The 17,994-nt window shown below is 42.8% G+C and overlaps 1 protein-coding gene across 4 annotated transcripts in view; it reads right to left on the bottom strand.

The window, feature by feature from the left end:
• The window catches only part of TSPAN18 (tetraspanin 18), a 188,163-nt gene that overhangs the window by 31,589 nt on the left and 138,580 nt on the right, over window positions 1-17,994 (bottom strand). For all 4 annotated transcript variants that reach the window (XM_044436683.1, XM_044436679.1, XM_044436680.1 and 1 more), the window contains one exon: window positions 8,924-9,001. The gene's annotated coding sequence lies outside the window, so the exon portion shown is untranslated. The remainder of the gene's footprint in view (window positions 1-8,923; window positions 9,002-17,994) is intronic.

Here is a 17,994-nt window from a genome sequence, read left to right as displayed (position 1 = left end):
AGACAGACAGACAGACAGACAGACAGACAGACAGACAGACAGACACCATGGGTGCTTTGGAAGCAGATAGGCAAACACAGTACCAGAGATGTCTGCAAGTGTAAGTAGCCCTTCCTCTCACTAGAAAGAATCTGACTTTACTGGGAAGGAAGTGGCAGCAAGCAAGCTACGGATGCTGCCAGATTCTACAATGGTTGGGTTGTCTTTGTAGGCTACAAGGAGTAGGCAGGGAAGCAAAGCTGGGTTGTTGCTTGACTCTATGAGAGAGTTTAGAGCAGCCTAATGGAAATCCTCCCAGAATGGATGTGGGGAAGAAATACATACACCATGACACATTTTCAAAAGGCTGTTTAACTATTCCAGTGATAGTTCTCCTCTATGTATGTGAAGGCTTTGGGGAGAATGAAGACAGATGTTGCTGTATATTTATGCTCTCACAGGTCTGAAAAGTGTAGTTTGTAGATCGTAATGGAATGGGTGGTTACAGCCTTGGAAGAACAGGGAGTAAAGTGTTGAGAGAAAGAAGCAGGAAGCAGTTATAAGGAACATGGGAGGATGGGGAGGAAAAAAGCTTGAAAACTAGGAATACAGTGATTGGAATACAGTAATACAGGAAAGAGGCACTCACTGAGCAGTAGATTAAAAAGCAAAACAAAACAGTATGCAGTGGGAAAGGCATTTCTCTTTTTCTAAGCCACAGGATGGCATAACTCTTCATGCCTGCTGTATTTGTACTGCATCTGTTATTGCTGCTGCTGCTGTTTCTCCTTTAGAGCTATTAGATTACAGATTTAGAATCACAGAATCATAGAATAGTAGAGTTAGAAGGGTCGATGAGGGCCATTGGGTCCAACCTCTAGCTGTTGCAGGACACCATGTTACACCATCCCACTCAGATGACTGTCCAGTTTCTTTCTGAATGTCTCTAGTGTGGGCGAGGCAGCTGGTCCCACTGTTGCATTGCTCTGACAGTGAGGAAGCTTTTCCTGATAGCTAGCCTGAATCTGGGCTCTTGCAACTTGAATTGATTATTACGTGTCCTACACTCTGGCATTTATTATTATATTGTACTTCTATCCCATCTTTTTTTTCCCTCCTGCAAGGAATGCAAATCGGTTTACACGGATTGTCCACTCCTCACAACAACCCTATGAGGTGGGCTAGGCTGCTAAGTCTGTGACTGGCCCAAAGTCACCAAGCGAGCAGCATACATGGCCAAGTGGGGACTAGAGCCCAATCTCCCTGGTCCCAGACCAACTTAATAACCGCACCACGACATGTAATCCTCTTTGTGCTTCGTTAGAAAAACATCCAACTACTCCCAACACTCCCCAAACAGGAGAAATCCAGAAGCTGTAAGACATTTTCTGTCTGAAGATGCAGAGGATTCTACCTGTAATTGAGTGCACCCTGAATTGATTAAACTTATGATTTGTAGACTGGAGTTGAATAAATCCATGAAAGTTTATGGCATAATAGATTTGCTTCTAATACATTTGCCCTAAAGTGCCACTATTCTCTTTTGTTTTTCATGATGAACGGATATGTAAATAATAGCCATTGAGCAGATCTGTTATTCCACTGTAAGAAGCAAGGGGTGATTTAGCAGCTTGTACAGAACCCAATTTTGTATGCCAACAAAAGAAGAGCATGCATCAGGTTCACCTTGACCTTTCTTGTCAGGGGAGGAATAGAAGGTAAATGGCTTTGGAGCCTAGTATTTCTGCCTATGGCAATTCTGTACAGGAACCTGCTCTTTCTGAGACTGGTTTGCTTCTGTGTTCTGCTTGATAAGCAGAGCAGCTCTGTCCCAGTGCATCTTACTGTCTATTTTGAGAGATGCCACTATCATCCCGCTTCTCTCCATTGTTCTGCGATAAAGCTGCATATGGACTTCAACTGAGGTGTTTATATGGCAGTTTCTTAAACAGGAAAGGATGCAGCAGCTACATCCACATTAGAGGGGATAGTTTTAGACCACCATTTTTGCTGTTCAGCATAGAGTAAGGTTCTGGTGAATCACTAGTAAAAACAGTTCAAAGCCTGGTGGCAACTTAAAAATTGCTAAACGTACTGAGAACTGAGCCCCTCATAGCAACATAATACTGAGTCAGGCCATGTAGGTCTACCTGCCCAAGGAGTGTTAACAGAAGCAGAAGCTCTTCTGGGTTCCAGACAAACGATATTCTAGCCCTGTGTGAAAAGACAGAGGATTGGAGAAGGGACCTGTTACAAGCAAGCAGGTACTTTGCCAGTGAGCTATGGCTTGTTGCTTGCATTTGCTGAAGTGTGTTCTAGCTCAGTGCCAAAGCTTATGCTGCAATAAAGAATATGGGTGCACAAGGTTCTTTGTTGTTTCGGATGCAGCAGACTAAAGTCTTTTGGAGGCATGGCTGTGTTACTCAGACTAATAAGCATGACTATCAGGATTTACTAAGCTGGGCAGTAGCCTCAGGCAGGCAAACTGTTTGCTGACATGGCTTTGACAGGTAGATGCTTTCCAGCTAGCCTCAGGCATCAGGTACCCCAAGAGGTGGTTTGTGGCTGTCAACAAGCTATTGGAGGGTTTCAGATGTACTTTCTTTACACAGAAACAATTCTGCAAACACAGCAGCTAGAAAACTTTGCACTGCTGAACAACAGAAGGTGAAAATGGGCTACTATAATCTTCATACATTTTAAAAAACATAATGCCTGATCTAAGAGTTCAGAACCATGACAAGGGAATGCTCCTGTTGATTAAGCCAAGATACAGCAGGCATTAAAATTACTATCTATCCACTGCCAAAATAATGAATAGATTTTAATGCAGAAGTTTGTTCAAAGATTTGCACAAATCTCGCATTTTATGCACACACACACTTTTCTTGACTGTTTAATTCTGTTATTATATCAGTGATACGATCCCTTATAACCCTAAGTCACTGTTATGCTCTAGAATACTCACATGCTGTACAATGAGGTTCACAGCTGCTTTCGTAATGGATGCAAACTGCATAGGTAAAATATATGGCATCCAGTCTTTTGCTAGTCTGACTATGAATCAGGGAGCCTGAGCAACGGTGATGGTAGCATTACTCATTACAGGGCCTCACCTCGTGTGACCTTTCCTCCACCATCCCCTTTCCATAGGTTACGCAAGGCAAAAAAGATTTGTCACTGATGACTCCTGCCATGGATGCAGAGTGTTCGTGTAATTGCAGTGACAGAATTTTGATGACCATTGTGGTATTTCCTTCGAAATAATAAAAGGGCATTGCCTAAGTGACACCAACCCTGAGGCTGATGAGGCATTGCAGCATCTGGCTGCTGGGCTGTGGAACTCCAGAGCTGTCACTGCCTCCCCTGGGGTTCCATCCGCACACCTGCCCTGTCCCCACTGCCAATGAAGTGATTGTTGGGGCAGAGGGGGGGGGGCAGGGGCCTGTGCTCATGAGGGGGCGGGCAGACTGCACTGACACTTCTGGCAGCCAGCTCTGTTCTTCTAGCTGGGGCAAGGCCATCAGCCTTGGGCAGCAGTGGAAGGGCGGTGGCCAAAGGGCATTGTCATCTGGCACCATTTGGCAGCAGCTCAGGGCTGGGCCGGGCCCAAGGGCTTTTCTGGGCGCTGTGGTTTTGGTTCCCAGGAAGGGCTGTGGGTTATAGTTTGGCTTGGGCTGGTGCTGGACTGAGTGGTCTTTAGCTTTGGTTTTGTACATCTATGGAAATAGAAGGTAGTTACGACAGGGCGGGGTTAAGTGCCTGCTCCTTTGTTCTTACTAGCACCATATTTATTGTAACAGCACTTATTTTATTCTTTTAAAGTGTGTGTGTGTGGGTGTATATTAGAATATCTATGGGGGACCCTCAGGAGCAATGGAGCATCCCTATTAGCATGGTTCTGGGCAGGGGGAGGTATGATGTTGGGGGATTAACAAGTTACTGTAAGAGAAGAGGGGACAGGTGTCTCACTGCTGACCTCTCTTCTGGTTCTTCCCCCAACGAGATGATGCCAGGCAGTTGAATCAACCTGCCCTCAAGCTTGGTCCTGATGCTGTTGAACACCAGATCAGTCCAAAATAAAACATCTCTCATCCACAATTTAATACCACCTTTCTTTTTCATTTAATCCAGATGAGGGGGTGGCAGTTCTGAATCGGTGCCTGGATGGTGTGCTGGTCTGGATGAGTGCCAATAAATTGAGGCTTAATCTAGATAAGACGGAGGTTCTATTGGTAGATGGGACATTTGTTCTGGTGAATTATATTTGCCCTGTTCTGAATGGGATTATACCCCCCTAAGGAACAGGATGTGTAGTTTGGGGATGCTCCTTGACCCCGAGTTATCTCTGGAATTTCAGGTGGCTGCTGTTGCAAGGAACACTTTCCACCAGCTTTGGCTGGTCCATCAACTACATCCTTATCTGGACAGAAAAAGCCTACCAACAGTTCTAGCAACTCGAGTTCTGGTAATCTCCTGACTGGACTATAGTAATGAGCCTTATGGGTCTACCCTTGGAAATGGTCCAGTTACTTTAACTGGTAATAGATAGAGCTACAAGATTATTTACTAGGATTAGAAGACATTACCACATAATGCCAATCCTATATCATCTTCACTGGTTACCAATTGAAATTCCAGTCTGATTAAAAGTGTGAACATTGACCTTTAAAGCCCTAAATGGTTTAGAGTCTTGTTATCTAAGGGATGCAGGTGGTGCAGTGGTTTAAACTGCTATGCTGCTGGGCTGGTTGACTGAAAGGTTGCCGGTTCAAATCTGCACAACAGGGTGAGTTCCCGTTGCTCCATCCCAGCTCCTGCCAACCTTGCAGTGTGAAAGCATGCAAATGCAAGTAGATCAAAAGGTACCACTTCGGTGGGCAGGTAACAGTGTTCCATGCACTTCAGTGTTTAGTCATGCTGCCACATGACCACGGAGACTGTCTGCAGACAAACGCTGGCTCCCTCAGCTAGGAAACGGAGGTGAGCACCACCCCCTAGAGTCAGGTATGACTGGACTTTAATGCCAAGGGGAAACCTTTACCTTACCTTTATCTGAAGAATGTCTCTTTCCATATACACCTGCCCAAACTTTGAGATCTTCCACTGAGATCCTTCTCTAGGAGCCCTCTATCAAAAAGTTAAAACAATGGCTACCCAGAGAAGGGTCTTTTCTGTGGTAGCACCCCAGCTGTGAAATGTGCTCCCCAGAGAGTTGTGCCCAGTGCCGACACTTTATTCATTTCAGCACCAGGCCAAAACCTTTTGAATTTACCTAGCATTTTAATGGTTAATTGTGTTTATTATATAATACAGAGCTGTTTTACTGTATATTTTCAAATACTGAAATTATGTTCTCTAATCTGCTGTTTTGTAAGCCATCTTGAGATCTGTCTTGGATATGGACATGATAGAAATGTTCTGAACAATAAATAAATGACAGCAAGTATTAAAGCAGAAATAAGCTACAAAGGTACTCATTTTAACCTTAACTAAAAGGTTCACCTTGCAAAGGACATTTTATTCTGGAGAACTCTGACTTCAGTGCATTTTGAAGTATTATGATTTTTCCACAACGTAAGTGCAATCAATTGCTGTTTTCTCTTCCCTCCCTAAGTTACTCAGTAAATTAGGCCTTTAGGGACAGATGAAGGTAATTCGTGCCTATTTAATTTGCAAAAATGCCCTGCAAACATATTTATATAAGCACTGAGTATAATCAATTACATCCTGCATCTAATAATTCTAACTAGGACTCTGTACTTGTGCTTCAAGAACAGAGCACTACAAAGATTTTTTTCCACTACAGTTAAACATTTGGGGAAATCCAATATGACAGACAGATACTGGCTTCAATTCACACACTATTAGAAACATAGAAAACATAGAAACATAGAAAACAGAGCGAGTCAGAAGGGGTCTCCTGGGCCATCTAGTCTGACCTCCGGCACTAGCTGGCTCTGCTCATGACATGCCCACCATGTGGACGTCCAGCCTATCCTTGAACACCTGCACCGATGGGGCCTCAACGACCTCTCAGGGAAGCCCATTCCACATCCTCGGGGTCCTAACTGTCAGGAAGTGCTTCCTGGCATCCAAATGGAACCTTGGCTCCCTGAGCTTTGCTCCGTTGGAGCGCGTCCTGCCTTCCTCTGCAGGGGAGAACAGGTCTCTACCCATCTCCATGTGACATCCCCTCACATACCTGTATATCGCCAACATATCCCCTCTGAGTCTCCTCTTCTCCAGGCTGAAGAGACCCAGTTCCCTCAGTCTCACCTCATATGGCATCCCCTGCAAACCAGCCACCAACCTTGTGGCCCTGTGCTGCACTGACTCTAATCTGGCTATATCCTTTCTGTAATGGGTGGCCCAAAACTGAGCACAATACTCCAGTTGCGGGTGCACCAGAGTCATATAGAGTGGTAGTAATACCTCTCTTGATCTAGAAGCCACACTTCTGGCTATGCAACCAAGGGTGGCGTTCGCCCTCTTGACCACCGCATCACACTGCTGACTCATGTTTAGCCTGCAATCAACCAGTACCCCGAGGTCCCTTTCACAAGTGCTGCTCTCCAGCCACTTGTCACCTAACCTGTACTTATGACAGCTATTCCTATGCCCCAAGTGCAAGACCTTGCACTTATCCACATTGAAGGCCATCCTGTTCCTGCCCACTTCCATAGTCTGTCCAGATCCTTTTGGATCTGGAGTACCTGCTCCTCAGTTGTGGCCACTGTGCCAGTTTTAGTGTCGTCTGAGAATTTGATCAGCAGACTGTTCACCCCTTCTTCCATGTTGTTAATGGAAAGATTAAACAGGATCGGCCCCAGGACAGAGCCCTGGGGGACCCCGCTTGTCACTGGCCACCATCCTGATGATTCCCAGCTAATGGTTACCTTCTGCTTTCGGTCAGTCATCCATGCCCTAATCTACCGGACAGTGCTTTGGTGTATCCCAAAACTCCTCAGCTTCTCCACCAGGATATCATGGGGAACTTTGTCAAAGGCCTTGCTGAAACCCAGGTAAACCACATCCACTGCATCCCCTCCATCTAGCCATCTCAAAACCTTGTCATAGAATTCCACAAGGTTTGTCTGGCAGGACCTGTTTTTGCGGAAGCCGTGTTGTGTGGCTGTCAGCCTCCCTTCCCTATCTAAGTACTCTCGGGTGTAACCCGTCAGGGCCTGGCACCTTTGTAATGTCCAATGCCCTGAGGAGCCCCTCAACTTCAAGGGGGGTGACTCTAATCTGTGCCCCTATGTCCCCGGCCTCATCTAATATCCTATGCGGATATCCCCCATCCTGCTTTGGGGAGAACACAGAGGCAAAATAGTCATTTAGCGTCTGTGCCTGTTCCCTCATATCAGTCACTGGATCTCCTTCCTCCTTATTTAGTGGTCCCATTAGGTAAGAATGTAAGACAATCCAAGATGTATCAGACTAAAGCCTACCTAGTCTAGCATTTTGATCACATGGGGACCAACCAGATTCCCCAAAGGGAAGCCAACCAATAGCATCCTCCATATTCATGGTCCCCAGTAACTATTTTTTCAGAGAGGCGTTGGCTCCAATATTGGGGGTAATATATAGCCATCATGACTAGAAGCCATTATCCTCCACAAATAGGATAAACCCCCTCCTGGAAGCAAAGCAAAGAGTTCAACCATGTGCTGTATGAAGGATGCCCTTTTATTTGTCCTGCCAGCTCTGCTGAATGACATCAGGTTCTACTACTATGAGAAAGGGAAAAAATGTCTTCCTGTCTACGAGGTACCTTCTCCACACCACAGGTCCATTTGTATACAACTGTCATGTCTCCGCTTGCCTTTTTTCTATGATAAAACGCCTCCAAAAGAGGCTTCATAAGAGAGTGATTTGCTCGGTTGCACCTGTTTGGTTGAAGATGCAGTGACCAGAACTGTATGCAGCACAGATGTGTATAAAGGCGTTATATTGGCAGTTGTCTTTCCATTCCTTTCCTGATGGAGCAAGGGTGCCAGAGGCACAGTTCCTATCTCTGAGTCTCATGAATGACACCACCAGGTATCCCCATGACACCTGTCAGTGAATGCCCACGAAGAGCATTTACATAGTTTTCCCAATTTCACACAAGTCTTCATGAATATACAGTAGGCGAAATGAACTTATGCAGAGCTTGTCTCCTTCTGAGACAATACAATATCCTGAAAAGACTATGCAGAGAGAAATGCAGGAGAGCCTAAGGCATAATTTTTCTTACCTATTAATATGTCCCTTATATGAAAGTGAGCTTTTAGATGTAGGTAATGATCAAAAATCAAATAAATACATCTACAGGAGCACAAGAGGATTGTGGTTCCCCTCAGACTGTCTATGGTACAGACTACCCTGCTCTTCAGGGTCCTGTGAACATCTGTGCAGCATTTTTGGGACACTATAGTGGGGGACAGGACTACTTTCACTCCCCCCACACACACACCAATCATGGTTTGCATGATCAGTAGGCAGTTAATAAATCACAATTGGCTTGTCAGCTATAATACTTTTGCTAGTTACAGGAATTTGAACAAGGACCCTTAGCAATACGCCATCCTGGCCAGGTTTGCAGGACACAGCAAGCCATGTTACCAAAGGTAATTAGGTAGAACCCTGTGGGATGAAAGGGCATGAACAGCATAGTTAACAAGCCTCCATGGTTTATTAATTGCCTATTTATCTGCAAACTTGGTCACAGAGTAAAAGAGACTGGGAATTACTGAAAAATGGTACTTATTTCAGAATGCTGTGCCTTTTAATTAAAATGTAATGCAATTAAATCAACACTTTTACACTTTCTTTTCCCATAAAGCTCTTACAGATTGTGGATTTCATCTAGATTTGCGTGAAAAGTTATTGAAAAGGGAAGCATAAGGAAAATGGTCCCTTTGCATTTCTGAGAGAAGAAAGAATTTAAAATGCTCACCTACGTAGCTCTTGGAATGTCTCTTTTGACCTCTAATGGTTTATATGTCCCATGTATCTTTTATTGGCCAAGCTTATCCTATAAGAAAAAGATACCCAATTAATGTACAAGCCAATAAAGCACAATCACATTAGATAAACCATTTATTAAAACACACCACCCTGATGAATACACTTAGTCTAATTGCATGTTTAATTCGGTGTACATTAGTGCTAATGAAAAGCTTTTCGTACCTACTGAAGCATCCAATTCCTAACAACCAGGATCATCAACCTTTGCATTGGTTCACATGCCTAAAGACCATACATCCCAAATGGCATTTTGATGCTTGCTGGAGTATCATGCAAACTTTCCCCACACATTAAGAGGCAAACATCTTTACAAATACAAATTGCATTTTATTCCCTAGCTAATAGAATATTGGTTTTTGACATGTGTTTTAGTCAGTTGTAGACCAGAGTCCATCAGATTCAGTTTCTTCTATATAAATTGAAAATAAAACAATTTACATTCCAGAGTAGTTTTGAAAGTAAATAAGATAAGGGCCATGATCTACCAGGAATTTATTTTATGTGAACTCTAGTGAAGTGCCTGAAGATTTCCTTTATTTAAATAGGGTCTGTCAATGGATTATAAGGCTCATCAAATACTCTATATTTACATAAGTAGCAAACAATATAGAAAGGGAACAAGCCACCAGAAATGAATGAAAGTTACACAAGAGCAAAGTAGCACATAATCATTCTGTTTTTAACCTTCATTTCTCCCATCCAGTTCACAATAATAGCTGTAATTTCAACTACATTAAAAACAAACCAACAAATAGAAATCATCTAGCCATTGTATGCATGGGCTCCAATAAGGCCACAATTGGGGGGGGGGGGGAATGTAATTTATCTTTTAAAAAATTTGATCTAATTCTGTATTACTTAGCTACAAACAATGTACCAAACAATTATGAGATACACACAGCAGACTACTATTTCCTTCATACACAGAAATTATAAGCAGCTCTTTGGTTGATTAACATTTTAAAAAATTTAAAATCTATAGCAAGGCAGTACTTCTATTAGGACCAACTAAAATGTAGTGACATTTTAGTTGATCCTAAGAATGGCACTGCTCTGCAATGGATTTTTGATTACTTCATTAATGGCACACTGTTTAACACTGGCAAAACAAACAAACCTCGTGGCGCAAATCCTAATCAAGATAAGATATGGGATGAAGATGTGCACACCACACAAGTTGTTTGTGTTAGACCTGGGGGCACTTTAATCCATCCATTCCAGTTCCTCTTGGTTGCCCAGTTTCCCAACCTTAGGTTCATTTCCACTCAATTTCCACCAGCAAATTAGTGTGTCTGTATATTTTAAACTGAAGTCACCTTTCTCCTATTCCTATCATAATGAAGCAAATCACAATTTTTATTTTTATTTTTTTTTACAATTAAGTGGTGCAAATGTGCCCTGTTCATCTGCTCCAACTAACTGCAATAGGGCTTGAGAAAGACTATGCACACCCACGCACATGCGTATGTGCACGCACACATTTGCTACAAGGGTGCTCAGCCCTGCTTCCCATGCATCCTCCCACTTCCTTTGCAGCCTGACCCACTTCCCTTGTCCCGTTTTGTTCATGCTGCTCCAGTCTTTATGTTGCAGTGTTTAACTAGTTTAAACTGCTTTCATTTATTGCAGTGTGTAGCACCGCAAGCGATGAAGTAGTTGCTGCTTAAAAGCAGGTTTATATTCATCTTCAGAGATGTAACTGCGCCATATAAACCTATCATTAGGGAAATAAAGATACTGATAGGATTCCTGCTCCTGCTGAGTCTCTGTGTGTGAGTGCATATAATTATACTGCTACCAATCCTCAGAGGCCTGTGTTGGAGCGGGGAGGAGGGAATGTTTTCTCTTAGCTCACAATATTTTGAAAGATTTACCGCACTTCTGAGAGAAAAAGAAACTTTGATGCTTCACCAAGCTGCAGCAGGTGCTGTGTCAGCAGAGAAGATGCTAGAAATCATCTGATGTTGCCAGGCAGTGTCAGTGTATTACCTTTCCTTGGAGGTTAAAGCTGAGGAGAAGTTTTTGTCAAATGGACTTTGTTAAAATGAAGAACTATGATTTCATCATTAAAGGGAATTAGAGTGAGCACACAACTACTGCACCTAATTGCAACTCAGTCAGGATCCTTTTCTTAACTGCAGTCGCAAGTGGAAACACAAGATGTGGCAGAAGCTGCCAAAGCAGCCAGGCCTTACCCACATCTAACATTTCACCCCAATGTAATCTGCTTTCATCTTAGCTGCCATTTAACCTCCTCTTATTCATCCAGATTCTTTCTCAAACTTTTGTTAAAAGTGAATCCCCACAAACCATTTCTGTGCTGGAGAGCAGCACTTGTGAAAGGGACCTCAGGGTGCTGGTTGACTGCAGGCTAAACATGAGTCCGCAGTGTGATGCGGTGGTCAAGAGGGCGAACGCCACCCTTGGTTGCATAGCCAGAAGTGTGGCTTCTAGATCAAGAGAGGTATTACTACCACTCTATAAGACTCTGGTGCACCCTCAACTGGAGTATTGCGCTCAGTTTTGGGCCCCTCATTAAAGGAAGGATATAGCCAGGTTAGAGTCAGTGCAGCGTAGGGCCGCAAGGTTGGTGGCCAGTTTGCAGGGGATGCCGTATGAGGCGAGACTGAGGGAACTGGGTCTCTTCAGCCTGGAGAAGAGGAGACTCAGAGGGGATCTGCTGGCGACATTCAGGTATGTGAGAGGATGTCACACGGAGATGGGTAGAGACCTGTTCTCCCCTGCAGAGGAAGGCAGGACACGCTCCAACGGAGCAAAGCTCAGGGAACCAAGGTTCCATTTAGATGCCAGGAAGCACTCCTGACAGTCAGGACCCCGAGGCTGTGGAATGGGCTTCCCCGAGAGGTCGTTGAGGCCCCATCGGTGCGGGTGTTCAAAGATAGGCTGGATGTCCACATGGTGGGCATGTCATGAGCGGAGCCGGCTGGAGCCGGGGGTCAGACTAGATGGCCTGGGAGGCCTCTTCTGACTCGCTCTGTTTCTATGTACATTTCTATGTAATGATAGGAACTATCTAGTCAAGGAAACAATAGTAAATTTCTGGGGGACATCTGCTTGTCTCCATGAGATTTATACTTTGAGGCCCTGTAAGGTTCCATACTGTCTCCCAACTAAATAACAACTACTACTATTGCTACTGCTAGTGCTAAGGAGGCCTGAGTGATAACAGGTACTGCTGAATAGAGATTGAGAATCATTTGTCAACAGTATGTGGTTGACATACAAATCCAACTCTCATTTTCATCAGATTCAACTGAGCTGTAGGAAGTACCTGACTACGGTAATAGAGTAGATGAGTGCCAATAAACTTAAGCTTCCCCTAAGCTTGAGGCTCTCTAGATTGCTTGGCCCAGAACACCTACATTTTTCACTGTTGACCATGCTGGCTAGGGTTGACGGGAATTGTGACAAGTTACCACCCTTGCCCTTAAGGACCAAGTTCAGGGCTTGCAGGTGCATGTTGATTCAAGATCGTAGCTAATTCCACAAGTGCTTCTGTAGCATGGAGTGACTTTTAGAAGCTTAGGTTGTATAACAGCGCTACAAATCAAAGGCAGGGAAGACTTTCTCCCGGTAAATCCCTTCCTAACAAGAGTTTGGCCAAAGAAGAGTTTTTGATAGGCTATTGCCACTTGACACACCCAGGTCTGTCCAGCTTCTTGGGTAGTTTCTGAACTTTATCCCTTTCCTTCAACACAGCCATTTTTTAAAAAGTGTTTTGGACCTTTTGAAAGTGACCTTTATAGCAGGGTTGTATTGGTGCTAAGAGGAAGCCGTCTGGGTTGAACTAGGAGACCGAAGTTTGTTTCAAATGCCTGTTCCCTTCACCTGTAAGGTTCTTCAACCCTTCTATACATTTTCAATGAAAGGTGGAAGATCATCCCTATAATATATATTGGTTTAGTTGGTTACATTTTTTTTAGATTTTGTATTTGGGAAATTTTTAATGGAGTTTTATTATATTATGGTTCTATTTTAGGAACAGCTGTAAACCTCCCAGACAGCTTCAGCTATCGGGCATTAGAGAAATCAAATAAATGTTTATAATATAAACATTTTGTTTGTTTCTATTTTAAATTACCAGTAACTTTATACATCTTGTTAACTGTAGCTTGTGACTACATAGCTAATGGAACAAAAATGTTTGAATACTTACATAAAGGAGTCATTCTTGTGACAAAACTATATTATTCCAAGTAAATCTAATCAGATGCCAAGAAGAACTGTGTAACTACAATCAGCTCCCACAGAACACTGGAGAAGAGACTGCACAAAGCCAGGGATTGAGACATTAAATTACAGTCAATCCAGCTTCTTTTTAGTTGCATTATGATGTTAATGCGACTGCAGCAGAGGGACCATTTGCAAGGAACAACTTCAGATTGTAAGGCGAAAGCCAAGGGGACTTAATGAGTACCTGCCTGCATTTAACTGCACAGCACAGCTTTCTTTCCCATGTCTCTGAGAGCACCTTCATACCTTAAAATATTAAGGTTCAATGGTTTTTTGCTAATATTAAACAGTGTGCCAACATTACACTCCGTTTCACACAAAATCAGTAAGCTTCTACAGCGCTCTTCAGTTTCCGACTCCTAAGCACAGTAACTGTTCACCATATTTTCATTTCAGAAATTTTAATTAAATAGTTAGTATTCCCACGTTTCTACCAAAGTGGCACTTAAGGTTGCTAACTGTAATGACATTGCAAAATAAAAGCTCAACTGAAACATAACAAAAATAAATACAAATAACGAAAGAAATGTCACCCAACTTTTAAAACCACCCTTCAGCTGTCAAAAGCCTACCTGAATAAAAACACTTCTGCATGTCAGTGCAAGGATAACAGAACGAGAGCCAGCCTAGTCTTCTGCAGCAGAGATTTACACAATGGAGACAGTCACCAAGAAGTCCTTATTATTTCTGGCTGATATGGCTGGTGCTCCTGTCAAAGCTCAGATCTCTTTGTGGAATATGGAGAGGGTCCAGGCATTTGACACCATTACACCCAGGCACCCTCTTCCCCTACATGGAGCACAGAGCTCAGGGGCTTTTACAACCTGGGCTGGTGAAAGAAATCAGTGGAACTCTTGGTGGCCCGGTGCAAGGAATCTGCACAGCACCATGAGGGTAAGATTTGTCATGAGCTGGACTCCATGGTTGATGAAATTCCTGTGCACTGTCTGGTCTGAGTTTATTGGATGAGTGTTCAGTTGTTGAGGCCTAAGAATGTGGGGAAGGTAATTGTATTTGTCCAGCCCATTACCTGTATGCTAAAACTTAAAGGAACAGGAACTCTGACAAGATCTGCAATAAGACCAGGGTTTACCCTAATGTTAGGCAGAATAAAGCAACTAATTCTGGTGGCAGATGCTGAAGGACACTGGTGAGAGCCTTTTGGCTGAGCCTTTTGAACTCTCTGGCTGTTGAAAGATGGAACTACGCATGCCTGTCCTGGGACCTAACGGGTCTGCCACCTCAGGTGTGGTGCAGGCTCTGTTTCATTGCCAATGTACAAGTAGGTTTCTCTGCCAGTCTAGTTATCTTCTTTCTGTGGACTGGAGGGCTGTGGGGAGGCTTGAGGGCTTCAGTTCAGGCAGAGAGAAGTCTTGAGCCAGCCCAGGATACACTACAAAAATACTGGCATTAAGGAAAAGAAAACTATTGGTTCCCGAAACTACTGGAAATAAGTGGAAAGACTTATTTCTGTTCAACTAATATGTCCCATTCCAGAAATAGGCATTTTCACTCATTCCCGGAGCTGCTTCAGGAAGTATTAATTCCTGTTCTACTAGCACTGGGTCCTGCTGGTGCAAAATAACAGATGTGGACAAAGTGGCTGTACAGGATACAGATATTTTTAGAAAACAGGTGTGGTGATAATGGTCAAGTGGTTTGCTGGCAGCCCTAATCACTTCCTCTTGCTTCTCTTGCCCATTTCAGTGGCTGTTACAGTAAAGTTAACTTCAAGGAAAAAGAAGGCAATGTGATTGGAGGTTTCATTCCAGGAAATTTGACAGACGAGATATCTGAGTGCATGCATACGAGTACATAAATGTCCTTTTATCAGGAATTATTTTAGAGATGCTACATGTAAGAAATCATTTCTAACAGGGCTTCCCTGTGTGCTTTGGTGCTGGTGGTGTCCTTATTTGACCTCACACTGCCATTTTTTACTCTTTTTGAGATCTGAGTTTGAAAAGAAACCACAGAACGTCACTGGCTAAGAGAGCTTCGGCCTGTGGATAAGAAATGATGCCGTTTCTAAAGAGCGCTGGGTAGGTAGGAGAAAAATTCAACTGGGGTTACAGTGCCAGGGATGGAGACATTTTCCAATTGCATTTGTTCCCGTCTGAAGTGGTACTCTGCCTTTCTTTCTCCTTAGCACTCAGGCAAGCAAAGAACACATTCCTGGTTTACCAAGGGCTGGCTTAATTATTTTCCTGCTCTTGTCATTTGCGTTGTTGCTCCTTTTGTTTCTTTTGAGGTTTCTATTATTCTTTGCATTCTAGATCAGCTTTGGAGTAAAGCAGAAAGGACTCTTCTACCTCATTATTTGCCTTAACAAATATATTTGCATTCAGGATATGTGACTCTATTCTGTTCCTCCAAACTCTAGTTCCCAACAATTCCTTTTTCCTGATTTGCTGACTTGAAGACTTTTCAAAGCAGGCAGAAATCCTTGCCAAATTTAAACAGCCTCACATACCAACAAGTATTTATTTCAGTATCTTAATGAGTTACCTGATGTGTTTTAAGGGAAAATTTTAAAGGGGAAAATGCCATTCAAGTATAAGCACTCACAAATTTAGGTACCTGACGTAGCTTTCCTGATCAGCCTTACCCATCCAGGTGCCTCCCACCTATTTTGGGCCATAAGCCCTAGTATTTCTGACCATTTGCCATATTTCTTTATTATTTCTTTATTACTTTTTTATAAATGTCATGCTTTTTGTGGTTTCTTTCAAAACTCTCTGGGTGGTTCACAACAATTGAAAGCAGCGTAAAAACAAACCGGACAGGGATCTTGGGAGTTGAAGTCCAAACTGTTTGGAGGGCCAGAGCCAGAGGAAGTCTGGTGCAGCCTGTAACCCCCAAAGCCTCCATTTGACTGCGATACTCTTATTCAGAGTGTTTCATACAGAAGAACATTAGTAAGAGCATGATAATTGTACATCCCGCGTTGTGGAGCACAAATTAATTCATCTTGTCAAAGTATTTATCAGCTGGACTAACAGATTCCAAATAAGATTCAGAGAAAATGCTATTGTCTCCATGCCTTGCTTGCAGACATCCAGAACTAATGCAAACAGGATGCTGAACTGGAGGGAGCCTTGGAATGATCTAGCAGGGCTCGCCTAACATTTACATAAATTAACATAGCTTGAGAGGCAAACATCTTTATGTTTCAAAAAAATGAGCAAAAAAGGGAAAAAATGGGAGACCTTGTGTTCTCTCCAAACCATAAAAATATATGAGACACCACTGTGTCTCTTTAGGTAGCACAAAGCTATTAGTGTTAACATTAGCAGAACAAATCAATACAAAGTTATCTTCTTATGTTTTGCTGCCTTGACAACACCAGAGCTCCACGGGGAAATTGCACACTAACCAATAACTGATGAGTTCTGCTCTTAATATGCAGAACATTCCTTGGAGTCATTCATGAGGCTGTGAGTTGGAAACAAAAAAAGCGGTTTCTGCACCCACATGAATTGCCGAACCAAATGTGGGAAAGGCAAAATTTATGAGGTTTTATTTTTCCTTCTGCTTTTGGAATATGGTGCTAGTGTTCCTCTCCACTAGCAAGTTGCTAATTCCTACATGCACAGTATTATTAATAGCAGTTCGTGTCTCCAAACATAAATTAATTCCAAAATGACACTCTTTGTAGATCAACCAACATTCTTGGCTTGGCTTTTGTTCTCACTCAGAGACCAGGGATCTATCTTTCTATCTATCTATCTATCTATCTATCTATCTATCTATCTATCTATCTATCTATCTAGCTGGCTAGCTAGCTAGCTAGCTAGCTAGCTAGCTAGCTAGCTAGCTCTCTCTATATATATATATGGAAGATGCTGTATGTTGACTAGAAACATTATACTGCCATGAAACTTCAAAGAAATAGTAATGTATTCCTGGAAATGCCAGAATGATTTTTTCCATTGATGAGAATCAGGGTTTGAATCCTAATTATGAACTTTTGGAGACCTGAAGTAAACACAGGCAACTAAAATTTACTCCAAAAACCACTTAATTGCTCATTTGAAAATATTCACAATACATACACCCCTTTTTCAATGTCAATCCCCTCCATAATTTCCCCTTCCTACCAAAAGGTGTAATTGACATTAACTTCACTGCAAAGGCTCACTGTTCATTAGAGCCTAAATTTGTCATCTAGGCACTCAGTATTGCAGGATTCCATGTCTTCTCTACAAGTTCAATAGCCATCCCAAATCATAGTTGGAGTTCCAAACATACAGGCAAGCCATGGTTTATCCTGCTGTGAAAAGAGGGTCTGGTAGACTTTGCTATTGGGCAAGTTAGGGTATCAATGGGATGGGTTTTTTTCATCAGCCCATTCTTTACATCTCTATGGTGCAATGGTCCTAACTACTAGGACTTTCGTCAGTTAGGTTTAGTCAGTCCTGAAGAAGGAGCTGATGGGGAAAGAAGCCTCTTATTATGAGAAAAACTTGATCGGAGGCAGATCAGGTTACAGGGCATGACATTTTTGAGGCTAGGAATGTTTTCCCTGATTTGTATTTTGGAATATTCCTGGCCAGTGCTTTCAATGGAGCAAATATCTTCAGCTTTCCAAATGTATTAGGCAAGTAGAGCAATTGTGTAGTTAACAGAACAGGGCATGCCAGACTACAATTGCATCCTCTCTTTTTGGATTGGACATAGCCTGAGCTACAATGCATTACAAATGTTGCCCATTTAATCAATGGGTTTTCTGAAAATGGCATTGGG

Source organism: Varanus komodoensis, unplaced genomic scaffold, assembly GCF_004798865.1.
Source record: "Varanus komodoensis strain SLA01 unplaced genomic scaffold, ASM479886v1 scaffold3, whole genome shotgun sequence".
NCBI lineage: Eukaryota > Metazoa > Chordata > Lepidosauria > Squamata > Varanidae > Varanus > Varanus komodoensis.
Note: the sequence above shows the minus strand (reverse complement) of the source record. Positions and strands in the feature narration are given on the sequence as shown.